This window comes from Echinops telfairi, unplaced genomic scaffold, assembly GCF_000313985.2.
Source record: "Echinops telfairi isolate 266 unplaced genomic scaffold, ASM31398v2 ScPeMD7_16;HRSCAF=60, whole genome shotgun sequence".
NCBI classification, from domain to species: domain Eukaryota; kingdom Metazoa; phylum Chordata; class Mammalia; order Afrosoricida; family Tenrecidae; genus Echinops; species Echinops telfairi.
In genome coordinates, this window is record NW_022103913.1 from 4,360,709 (window position 1) to 4,372,934 (window position 12,226).

General features: G+C 42.4%; 1 pseudogene; it reads right to left on the bottom strand.

Annotated features, from left to right (window-relative positions):
• Positions 1-4,923: 4,923 nt before the first annotated feature.
• The window catches only part of LOC101663338, a 26,470-nt pseudogene continuing 19,167 nt past the window's right edge, over positions 4,924-12,226 (bottom strand).

A 12,226-nucleotide genomic window follows, 5' to 3' on the forward strand; every position in this document is an offset into this window, starting at 1 on the left:
ATATGTGAACATTATATCAAGAAAACTACAAAGAAAGAAAGAAAAAGAAAGAAACCAGACTTGACCTATGGTTACCAAGGGTGAAGGAGGAAGAGTGTTTGCTTAGGGAGCATTGAATTTAAGTTAATGATAGTGGAATAATTTGGAAAAGGTTATCAATAATGTTTGTACAACATGAAGAATATAGTCAATGGCAACACATTATACACGTAGAAGTTGTTGAATTGGAGAATGTTTTTCTGCGTATGTTTTTGCCACAATTAAAAAACTAATTGACACACTGAAACTTCCTCTCGATTTATTGGATCAGGGCTATGATCTGAGTAAGTGTGTTGCATCCCAATCTACTCTTCGTACAGCTGATGGGCTGCTCATAGCTGATCTCATTATGGAGGTGATTACAGTGTATTAGGTGACATTATGGGGAATTACGAGGTTTTATCTGCCAAACCACTAAGAATCCTTGCCCAGCCAAGTTGACACAAAACCTATCACAAGTGCCTACATTGTATGATGAATACTTATTGAATGAAATTGAATACAAGTTTAATAAAATTTCCTGAAACAAAATAAATCTTTATTTCTTACAAGAAAGCAAAAAATAACCACCCATTAGGATTTTTTTTCCCATTAGGATTTTTGCTTCATTAATCCTTCAGGGATCCCCAGTATTAAAAAATACTAAGGGTGAAGGGAGACACTGGTCAGTGTAAGACATGAAAAACACATAAATTATCAAGGGGTCAAGTGGGAAGGAGGGTGGGAGAGGGAGAAAAATGAACTGATACCAAGTGTTCAAGTAGAAAAGAAGATGTTTTGACAATGATGGCAACATATGTACAAATATGCTTGACTCAATGGATGGATGGATGGATTGTGATAAGAGCTGTACGAGCCCCCAATAAAATGATTTTTTAAAAACAAAACTAATCCTGAACCCTTTATTAGTATACAACCATGCTGACCTTATCCCTCTACTACACCTAGAGAATGACTAAATGTGTTTCTTTAAAAACTTCATTTTGAATTAGGTGAAGGGTTCCAGCGCAGATGATCAGTTTTATACCCAGCAGTTCATAGATGTTCTTTCCACTCCTCCACTGCAGCGTCCTCATTGATCCCACTTCCTCCCTGTGGTTCCTGGTTCTATTCCTCCTCCTTTCCTAATCCTCTGAACTTTGTACTTGGGTAAATGCTGCCCTTTTGATCTTAAATGGGTGATTATTCTAACACAGGAGTGAGTTCAGTTCCAAATCTGAAGGTGAAAAGGCATTTTCTTGCCTCAATAACTTCCTTTATTTATTTAGGTTAGAAGTTGATTAGTGTTTACTGCAAATTGGGATAAAACTTCAACTAGACATCAGAAATCACCTTCTTTAAATATGTACTTAAATAACTACTTCTTCATGTCACTTTCCCTACTTAGCCATTCTATATATTCTCTGGTTATCCCAGAGGTTATCCACACATCCCTGTCCCCCAGCAGCCATAGCACTTATCCAAACCAAAAATCCACTGCCATTTAGTCTATTCTAATTCATAATGTCTCCATAGGACAGAGTAGAACTCTCATAGAGTTTCCAAGGCTGATGGTTCAAACCCACCAGGTGTTCCCTGGAGAAAGATGAGGCTGTCTGCTCATGCAAAGATTTATGGCCTCAAAATCCCTAAGGAACAGTTCAACCCAGCCCTATAGAGTCATAAGAACCAAAATTGGCAGCCGAGCAGTGGTTAACCTTTACAGAAGACTACCACAGACAACCTTGTTGGTTATCAGCCAGACACTAGCTACTGTGCAACCAGCACTCCTTTAGCACTTACCAGTATGTACAAGACTTGATAGTTGGCTTATTTTTCACAGTGCCCTTCCCACTCCACAAGAAAGTAAGCTCTATGAAAGCAGCAATGATTTTTAAAAATCATTTTATTAGGGGCTCATACAACTCTTATCACAATCCATACACACATCAATTGTGTAAAGCGCATTTGGACATTCACTGCCCTCATCATTCTCAAAACATTTCCTCTCCACTTAAGCCCGCCACATTAGGTCCTCATTTTCCCCTCCCTCCCCGCTCCCCTCTCCCTCATGAGCCCTTGATAATTTATAAATTGTTATTTTGTTATATCTTGCCCTGTCCGACGTCTCCCTTCACCCACTTTTTGGTTTTCCGTCCCCCAGGGAGGAGGTCACACATAGTTCCTTGTAACCGGTTCCCTCTTTCCTACCCACTCTCCCTCTACCATCCCTGTATCGGTACTCACACCACTGGTCCTATAAGGCTCATCCGCCCTGGATTCCCTGGATTTCCAGTTCCTGTCTGTACCAGCGTACATCCTCTGGTCTAGCCATACTTCAGCAATGATTTTTGTACTTTAATTAATACCACATTTTATTTATTTTACAATAGATTTATTGGCATATAAATCACATCACACAATTTAATAGTTCAACCATATTAAGATGAGTTGTGCAATCATCACCACCACTTTTTTCAGAATGTTTTCTTCTTTCTCATACTTGTTGTTAGCTCTCCACTTACCCCCAACCTCCCCTACCATGCCCCTCACTCACTGCTGTCAAGTTGATGCCAACTCATGGTATCAACTTGGTCCGACAAGAACTGCCTATGTAAGTCTTTGAGACGGTAACTGTTTCCAGGAGTAGAAACTCTATCTTTCTTTCATTTAGTGGCTTGTGGTTTGAAACTTCAGATCTTTCCTTTTGCAGCGCAACATGTAATGACTATGCCACCAGGGCCATGTCCCTAGGTTGTTATTAATCCAGTTACTTTCTCAATAGATCTACCTATCCCGGACTTCATATACAGAAATTCATATTATACAAAAACAACAATGACAAAACAAAACAGAAAAACCCTCCATTTTTAAAAAGCAAAAAATATTAAAAACTGAAACAACTTTAAAATAGGTCAAAAGGAAAGCTCAAATGAGAGGGTGTTGCATTTTAACCTAATTACATCTGCCAGAATTGACATTACAATGCACTCTGATAATAAGGCTATTCATAAGCCTAGACTATGGTCAAAGGGGATTTACCAGAGTCTTAATCCACATGGGAATCCTGCATATGGATTTTGGGCTTCCACTGTCATCCATGGCCTTCTGCAAGGCAGGTAGTCACAATTTAAGCTCCGAAACCAGTTCCTTCTCTGGATTTGGATTTCATTATTTAAAATCCTTGGATCAAATGGGTGCATAAGCAAATGTGGTGAAGAAAGCAGATGGTGCCTGGCTATCAAAGCTATAGCATCTGGGTTCTTAAAGGCTTGAACATAAACAAACGATCATTTAGCTGGGAAGCAACAAAGCCCACATGGAAGAAACACACCAGCCTATGTGATCACGAGTTGTCGACAGGAGCAGGTATCGGGCATCAGATGACCCAAAACAAACAATCATATCGATGTGAATGAGGAGAGGAGGCGGAGTGGAGACCCAAAGCCCATCTGTAGGCAACTGAACATCCCTTCACGGAAGCGTCTCAAGGAAGGGACGACCCAGCCAGGGTGCAGTATAGCACTGATGAAACATACAACTTTCCTCTAGTTCTTTAATGCTCCCCTATCCCCCACTATCATGACCCTAGTTCTACCTTACAAATCTGGCTAGACCGGAGTATGTACACTGTACAGATAAGAGCTGGAAACACAGGGAATCCAGGACAGATAAACCCCTCAGGAACAATAATGGAAGTAGTAATATCATGAGGGCAGGGAGAAGGTTGGGGGAAGGGAGAAAAGGGGGAACCGATCACAATGTTTAAAGTATAACCATCACTACCACACCCAGGGTGACAACAGAAACATGGGTAAAGGGAGACAGTGGATGGTGTAAGATATGAAAATAACAATAATTTCTAATTTATCACGGGTTCATGAGGGTGGGAGGGCGGGGAGGAAAAAAATGAGGAGCTAATATACCAAGGGCTCAAATAGAAAGAAGGTGTTTTGAAAAGGATAATGACAACATATGTACAAATGTGCTTGACACAATGGATCTATGGATTGTTATAAGAGCTGTAAGAACCTCCAATAAAATGATTAAAAAATAAATAAAATCATTGGATCAAACAGGCTGATGCGCTTCTTCCATGTGAACTTAGTTGACACCTCACTTAGATGTTTTCTTGTTTGAATAAAAGCCTTTAAGACCTCAGGTGTTATTCTTTCTGCTAGCCGGGCACTTTGCTATAGCACCCATATCTTCAGTGACCTCTTTATAAGGATGAGTAAGAACTAACTGTTGTTAGTTTAGGATTATGATTAAGTGGGAGAAGACAGTGTTTAAGGGGGCTGTTTTGTCCACTGATGTATCAAGAATAATGTTTGACCTAAAGAAGGCAATCTATAAACATTGATCGGTGGAAACAAAATGATCTAATGGGTTGGATCTTGTTAGGAATTGAAGAACATTCACAGTTCAGGTAGTCTCTAATTCACTGTTGAAAAATTTCAGGGTGGTGCACACGTGGGTCCACACGCCTCTGATATTGGCTCCCCTCCTTCACTGTTCCCACAAGGTATCCCCATCTAGGACTGGAGATGGAGAAATAACCCGCTCAATTCCACTCTTTCCGAGAGAAAAGGAACTGGGGAGGTGAAGGCAGACGGGAAAAATCACGGTTCACACCTCTCCCCCATTACCCCCGAGGGAGGCCTTGCCCCTGCACCTTGGGCCCCAAGGCCGCAGCCTGGCGCATGAGACGCCACGTCCCCGGCCCACTGGACAACTGCGCGGGCTTCCCGGGAATTCCCGAGGACGTCGGGGGCGAGGGCAGACAGCCCGTGGCCCCGCCCCCTCACCTTCCGGCCCTTCCCACAATGGGAAGTCGGAGCGCGGGTTTGTTTACTTCTTCCACGCACTGCCGGGTCGACCAATCCGTGGGGAGAAACAGCTACGTCACTCACTTTGTGGGCCAATCAGCGTGCACCGTGCTGCTCCGCCGCCAAAGCTCGCGCGGCTTAGCTGGGCCGGGGCTGGCCGGGTGAAGTCTGAGCGAGCGGCCCGCGCGATCTTGTCTGCAGGCGTCGGCACCCGGACCCTTCTCTGTGACTGGCTCGACGGGGCGTGATCCGCGTCCTGGGACTCGAACTCCGGGACCTCGATCGATTGGCCACATTTGTGTATGCGGCTCTGGGTGTGACTGCGGCGAGACCGGGGGTCCGCCCGTTCCGGGCGCCCGAGGAGCGGCGGCGCGCGGAAGTCCCAGCTCGGCCGCAGCCCAGGGCGCTCGCTCAGCGCGGCGGAGCGGCAGTAAGGTGCGGGCCCGTGGGCCGCGGGGTCTGGGACGGGCCGGCTGGGGTGCCCCCGGAGGTGCGAGGGTGACGGCCGGGTGGAGACAGCGTACCCGGGGGAGACAGCGTCCTGGTGCGCGCCTCCTCCACCTCTTCTGAGGCGAACTGCCGGTGTTTTCCCCGGGCTGTGGTCGTTCTGGGGAGCCGATCGCCAGGCCTTTTCTCGTAGGTCCCTAGTGGGAATCTTTTGGTTGGCAGCCAAGCTCCTAACCACTGCACCACCGGGGCGCCTTCATAGGAGATCACTGGTTTTCGAGCTTTTCCTCCTCTTAGTCGTGTTGGCGTGGTGGATTACTACTGACTTGCAAACCCAGACACCAGCGGTTTGAACCCACCAGCCGCTCCACAGGAGAAAGATGAGACTGCCTGCTCCTGTACAGATTTAAAGTCTCAAGCCCTCCGGAAGCAGTTCTACTCAGCCCTGTGGGGCCACTTGGAGTAGGAATCAACTCAGTGGCAGTGGGTTGCACTCAGGACTCCCCTCCTCCGTGTCTCTCTGAGATCAGATGCTTTTTAAATTTCCAGACCCTTATATTCCTTTTTAGAGGGATCGTTCTAAATTTAGTGGATCACGTTTTTGGGACTAGACTCGCTTGAGAAATTTTCGAAAGTGTAGGCCCCTCTCTATAAATGTATAAACATTTCCATTGGTGCTTGCTTTGTGTGGTGTGAGTTTGTCTGTGAAATAATAGGACCAACCTGCTCTGGGTGGTGAGAGGATTAATGCACTAACATCGCATTGGTACAAAGCTCCACACGTATTTGAAGGCCTTCTGTGAGCTAAAGAGTCCTGGTGTTGTGGTGCTTACGCCACTTGGATGCTAAGCAAAAGACTGGAACCACAGCTGCTCCTTGGGAGAAAGATGTGGCCAAGATGCCGTCCTCGGACCCCCTCTGGGGCAGTTCTACTTTGTCCTCTAGGGTTGCTGAGTTGGAATTGCCTGATGGCAGTGAGTTGAATTGAGTTTTTCCTTTCCATACTCACTCTTGAAATTCTTTTTAAGTCCTTGAATGTTCTTTTCGTTTTCTCATTCTTCTTTCTCTTAATTTATTTTCCCTCCCAAATTTTTAGTTTTGTGTTTTTTCATTTGTTCTCTACCTTTTTCTTGTCTCTCTCTTCTTCCCCAGGACCACTTGTTTACTTATACTTGCTTGAAATAACATTCACTTAACAAATACAGTTGAAATGATCTCTTTGTCCTCTGTGCAGCCTACTTTTTTCTTAACAGAAAACCTAGCACAGTTGCTCTGCTAATGTATCTTGCTTTTCCATTTCATTGATTAGCTAACATTTTACTACTATCATATTATTATAATAACTATCATATTATTATAATAAACCTTCACTGATAGTCCCATTTCAAATAGCATTAGAAGGAAAACTATGTGCCTAGACCCCAGATTCTATCACCCTTTTGTTCTGGCTCTGGCTTTGTGTTTATTGTTTACTAGAACATCGTGTGCCTGGAACTAGACTCTAATCCAATGGAGGACATGGTGTCTCTAGTATTCTTCTGGCAATGCAGTTGCTAATACAGCAGTGTGGTAATTCTGTTTTAATAATAGTACCTCAAGATTTATTAAACTCTTATTTTTTTAAAACTCTTATTTTTATTGCTAATTTAAAAAATCATTTTATTGATGGCTCGTGCAGCTCTTATCATAGTCCATATTTATTACTCATTATTAGTTGTTTAGTTAAGAAATAAAACAAAATGTCTAGTAGGAAATATTTGACATTATCATTTTGTTTTGTTTACATTATCATTTTAACCATTTGTCCTCCCTCCCCCCAAAACACTTGTGAAAGTGTAGTCCAGTTGGCACCTTCCAATTTTTTTCTTACAGCCCATGTTCTGAACTTTATGAACTATGCTTTTCAGGACGGCTCAAAATTAGAGGTTTAGGAAAACTCATCCTTAATGTGGAAAGCATGTTTGTACATTAAAATGGTATGTTAAAATATAATCTAAAAGATGCAAAAATAGATTGTTCTAAGTAAGATTGCACACATGAATATATATTAGCTTTTAAAAACACAACAGAAAACTGGTTTAAATTTTGAACAATCTTTTAACTAGTAGACTTTATTTTTTAGAGCAGTTGTAGATTGGCAGAAAAATGGATCAGAAAGTACAGAGATTTCCACATGCTCCCCACCACAACTTACCTTCTTAATCATTGACATCTGGTATTAGTGTGGTGAATTTGTTGCCAATGATAAATCGTTGATAATTTGCTATATCATTATTAATTAAATTACCTATTCAGTGAAGTGAAATAACTTGGTACAGCTCTTCTACTCATGGTGTTGGTAACTCTCACCAAGTGACTGGCAGCGTTGTTAGGTGCCATCCAGACAGCTCCTACCCATGGAGACCCTGTGCAAAACAAAACACTACACTGCATAGTCCTGTGCCATAGGAACAGTTGTTCCTATGCCTGGACCCAATGATGCAGCTACAGCGTCGATCCATCTCGTTGAGAGTCTTCCTATGTTTCTCTCTCTGCCCTTCCACTTTACCAAACATGATGTCTTTCTCCAGGGATTTGTCTCTCCTGACAGTATGACCAAAGTACCTAAGATGAAGTCTCACCGTCCTTGCCTGTAAGGAACACTCTGGCCTTACTTCTTCCAACACAGATTGCTTTGTCCTTTTAGCAGTCCCTGGTACTTTCAATGTTCTTCTCCACCACCAGAATTCAAATGCATCAAATTTTCTACGGTCTTCTTTATTCAATGTCCAACCTTCACATGCATATGATGCAGTGGAGAATAATGTGGCTTGGGTCCGGCACACCTTAGTCCTCAAAGTAACATCATTGCTCTTCAATACTCACAAGAGGTCTTGTGCAGCAGATTTACCTAATGCAATATTGTATATCTTTTGCTTTTTTTGACTGCTGCTTCCACGAGCACTGATTGTGGACCCAAGCAAGACGAAATCCTTGGCAACCTCAACCTTTTCTCTGTTGATCACGATGTTACCTATTGGTTCAGTTGTGACCAATTTTGGTCTTTCTTACATTGAGTTGTAATCCATACTGAAGGCTACAATCCTTGATCTTCATCAGCAAGTGCTTCGATTCCTCCACACTTTTAGCAAGCAAGGTTGTGTCATCTACATATCCCAGGTTGTTAATAAGCCTTCCTGCAATCTTGATGCTACATTTTCATCTAATCCAGCTTCTCAGAGTATTTGCTTAGCATATAGATTGAACAAGTATGGTGAGAGGATACAACCATGACACACACCTTTCCTGATTTTAAACCAGTGGGCCCTTGTTCTGTTTGCACAACTGCCTCTTGATCCATGCACAGGTTCCACACGAACACGATCAAGTGTTCTGGCATGCCCATTCTCCTCAAGGTTATCCACACTGGGTTATGGTCCACACAGTCAAATGCCTCTGCATAGTCAATGAAACACAAGTAAACATTTTTCTAGTATTCTCTTCTCTGAGCCAAGATCCATCTGACATCAACAATGAGATCCCTTGTTCCATGATCTCTTCTGGATCCGATCAGAACTTCTGGCAGTGTCCTGTCACTATACTGCTACAACCTTGTTGCATTATCTTAAGCAAAAATTTTCTTGCGTGCAATATCATAGATATCATTTAATACTTTGAGCATTTTGTTCAGTCACCTTTCTTTGGAATGGGCTCATATACGGATCTCTTCCAGTCATGGCCAAGTAGGTGTCTTACAAATTTCCTGGCATAGATGAGTGAGTGCTTCGGGTTTCTGAAACATTTCAGTTGGTATCCAGCACGTCCCGGAGCCTTGTTTTGGCTAATGCATTCAGTGCAGTTTGAACCTCTTCCTTCAGCACCATTGGTTCTTGCTCATGTGCTAACGCCTGAACATTTTGAATGTGGACCAGTTCTTTTTGGTACAGTGACTCTGTATTTTTTCCATCTTCTCTTGATGCTTCCTGCATCATTCAAATTTTGCCTACAGAATCTTGAAAGATTGCAACTCAAAGCTTGATTTATTGTTTTTTTAGTTCTTTTAATTTCAGATACTGAGCATGTTTTTCCATTTTGATTCTCTAATTCTAAGTCCCTGCACATTTCATTATAATATTTGGTTTTGTCTTCTCAAGCTGCCCTTTGAAATTTTCTATTCGGCTCCTTGACTTCATCCCTTTCCATTTGCTTTTACTACTCTACTATTAAGAGCAAGTTTAGGAGTCTCTTCTGACATTTACTTTGGTATTGTCGTACTTTCTTTCCTGTCTTTTTAATGACCTTTTGCTTTCTTCATGATGGTCTTGCTGTCCTCCCACCACTCCTCAGATTTTCTCTCATTAGTGTTCAATGCATCAGATCTGTTCTCAAAATTCAGGTGGGATAGACTCAAGGTCTTATTTTGTCTTTAGTGGACTTGTTTTAAATTTTTTCAGCTTTATCCTGAACTTTCTTATGAGCAATATGAAATTGATGGTCTGTTCCATAGTTGATCCCTGGTCTGCCTTTAACTACTGATACTGAGCTTCTCCATTGTGTCTTTCCAGAGATGTCATCCAGAGATTTGATTTGTCTGTATTCCATCTGGGTATTTGCTATGAACAAGTCCTTGGTATTGCAAAATTCTATCCTGTGATCTCCAGCTTCATTTCGATCACCAACTCCATATTTTCCAATTACTGTTCCGTCCTCTTTGTTTCCAACTTTTGCATTCCATCCAATCATCAATAATTATCAATTCATCTTGATTACATGTTTGATCAATTTCTGACTAAAATCGTTAGTAGAATTCCTCAATTTTTCCTCACTAGCTTTTGTGGTTGGTACATAAATTTGAATAATAGTTGTATTGATTGGCTTTCCTTGAAGGTAGATAGTGTTATACTTCATGATGGATTTTGCAACGTCTTTTTTGACAATGGATGCCACACTATTCCTCTTGACTGTGTTATTCCCGGCATAGTAAATCATATTATACTCGGATTCGAAATGGCCAGCACCAGTCCATCTCTGCCTGCTGATGCCTGGATGTTGATCTTCATGTACTCCATTTCATTTTTGACTACTTCTAGTTTTCCTAAATTCATATGTCACACATTCCAAGTTCTGATCATTAGCAGCTATTTGCAGGTGTTTCTCTTTACCTTGAGTCATGCAAATCAAGATCCCAAAGACTCCACTCCCACAGGCCTTACCAGACTCACTTCACCATGGTTGACTCCTCTCCAAGAAATCAGCTCCTCTTCTGTAACATTTCGAGTGCCCTCAGGTTTTAGGGGCTCATCCTCTAGCTGTATCTGCGACAGTGTTCTGATTCATTGTTTAGGTGTTCAGTATTTGACAGTGATTCAAAGCTTTGCATAAAGTTTTCAGTGGCTCCTTTCTTTGACGTGGGAACTGAGTCCTTTGTTGTCTGTTCTTAGTCTGCTGAAACCTGTTCACTTTGGGTGACCCTGCAGACATTTAAAATACCAGTGACAGCTTCCAGCATCACAGCAACACACAAGCCACCGCAGCACGACAAACTGACAGACAAGTGGTAGAAATGACTGGGTGGGAGCATGCTTCTGGAATTAGTCAATTTTGTCATTTTGCTGGGTGTAAGAATGAGCCATCTCAGAAGCAGCAACAGAGAGAATCCCATGACCAACAAGAACGAAGATCCACCAGGGGAGCATGTATGTGATTCCTGCTTGAAGTGGTGGAGGCAGCAGAGACTGCAGCACCAAGACCATGAGACAGAGCAGAGAAGCTGAGATCATGCGACAGCGTAGAGGGCTTCCTAGCCCATGGAACAAATAAAACTGAGTGCCTTCAGGCAGGAGGCTGGCTTGCAGAGTGGGGTGACCTCTGAGCATCTAGCATTGCTAAGTGATCATTGTATCACTTGTCAGAGGAGGGAAGATCCTACATGACCACATGGCTGAGAGATTGAGGACCAGAGAGGTATGCCTGCTAGCATGGCTGAGAAGAGGTGCTGCAGAAAAAAGGACTATATTCTTAATGTTTTCTAATCCTGACTTGATAATATAACCTGCTAACTTCTCTAATAAACCTCCATAATTATGAGTATTGTCTGTGAGTTCTCTGCAGTTCATTGCATTGGATTATTGACTGCAGTAGAGAAATAGAGCCTCATGGCAGAGATGACTCGGGTCACAATATAGTAAAGGAAGGTGGAGATATTCCTGACTTCTCTATTTTGTGGCAGTCAGCCTTGAACTTGTGTGGAGTTGGATTCTCCTTCTTCCATGTATAGCCAGAGGAAGTCAGTCTTGATCCCTGTGATAGACTAGAAACTAGTGGGACCCCCACGACTAGAATAACCATTTAAGGTTGTTTTTAAATGGCAGCATTTACCCTCGGACAAAGTTCAGAGGGTTATGAAAGAGGAAGGAATAGAAACAGGAAACACGGGTAGGACGTGGGGTAAGAGATGGACCATTGAGGGCCTTTCAATGGATGAGTTGAATCGGGATGTATATGAATTGTTGAATATTGAATTATGATCCCAGTAGACTTTCTAAATCAAAATAAAAAGTTTTTTAAAAAGGGCTTCTTGGCGTTCACATCCCACTTCACTCATAATGTGGTTAAGAAGGACATCTCTGAAACTAGACTGCCTAGGTTTAAATTCTGACTCAGTAGTTTATTAGCTGGGTGACTTTGGGTAGATTATCCAAACACTGTGGCCCCCAGTTTCCTCAGCTGTAAAACGGGGTTAGTAATAGTTCAGAACTCATACAGTTGTTGTCAGGATTGAATGACTGTATGGGTGTAAAGCAAGTAGAGGCTATTGTCAGTGTCATTATTTACTTTGTGGTCAACTAAAATTCTTGCATTGAATAGTTCATGCTAGTGTTACATCCAACGCTCACGTTTTCTTTTCTTTTTTTTAAACATTTTATTAGGGGCTCATACAACTGTTATCGCAA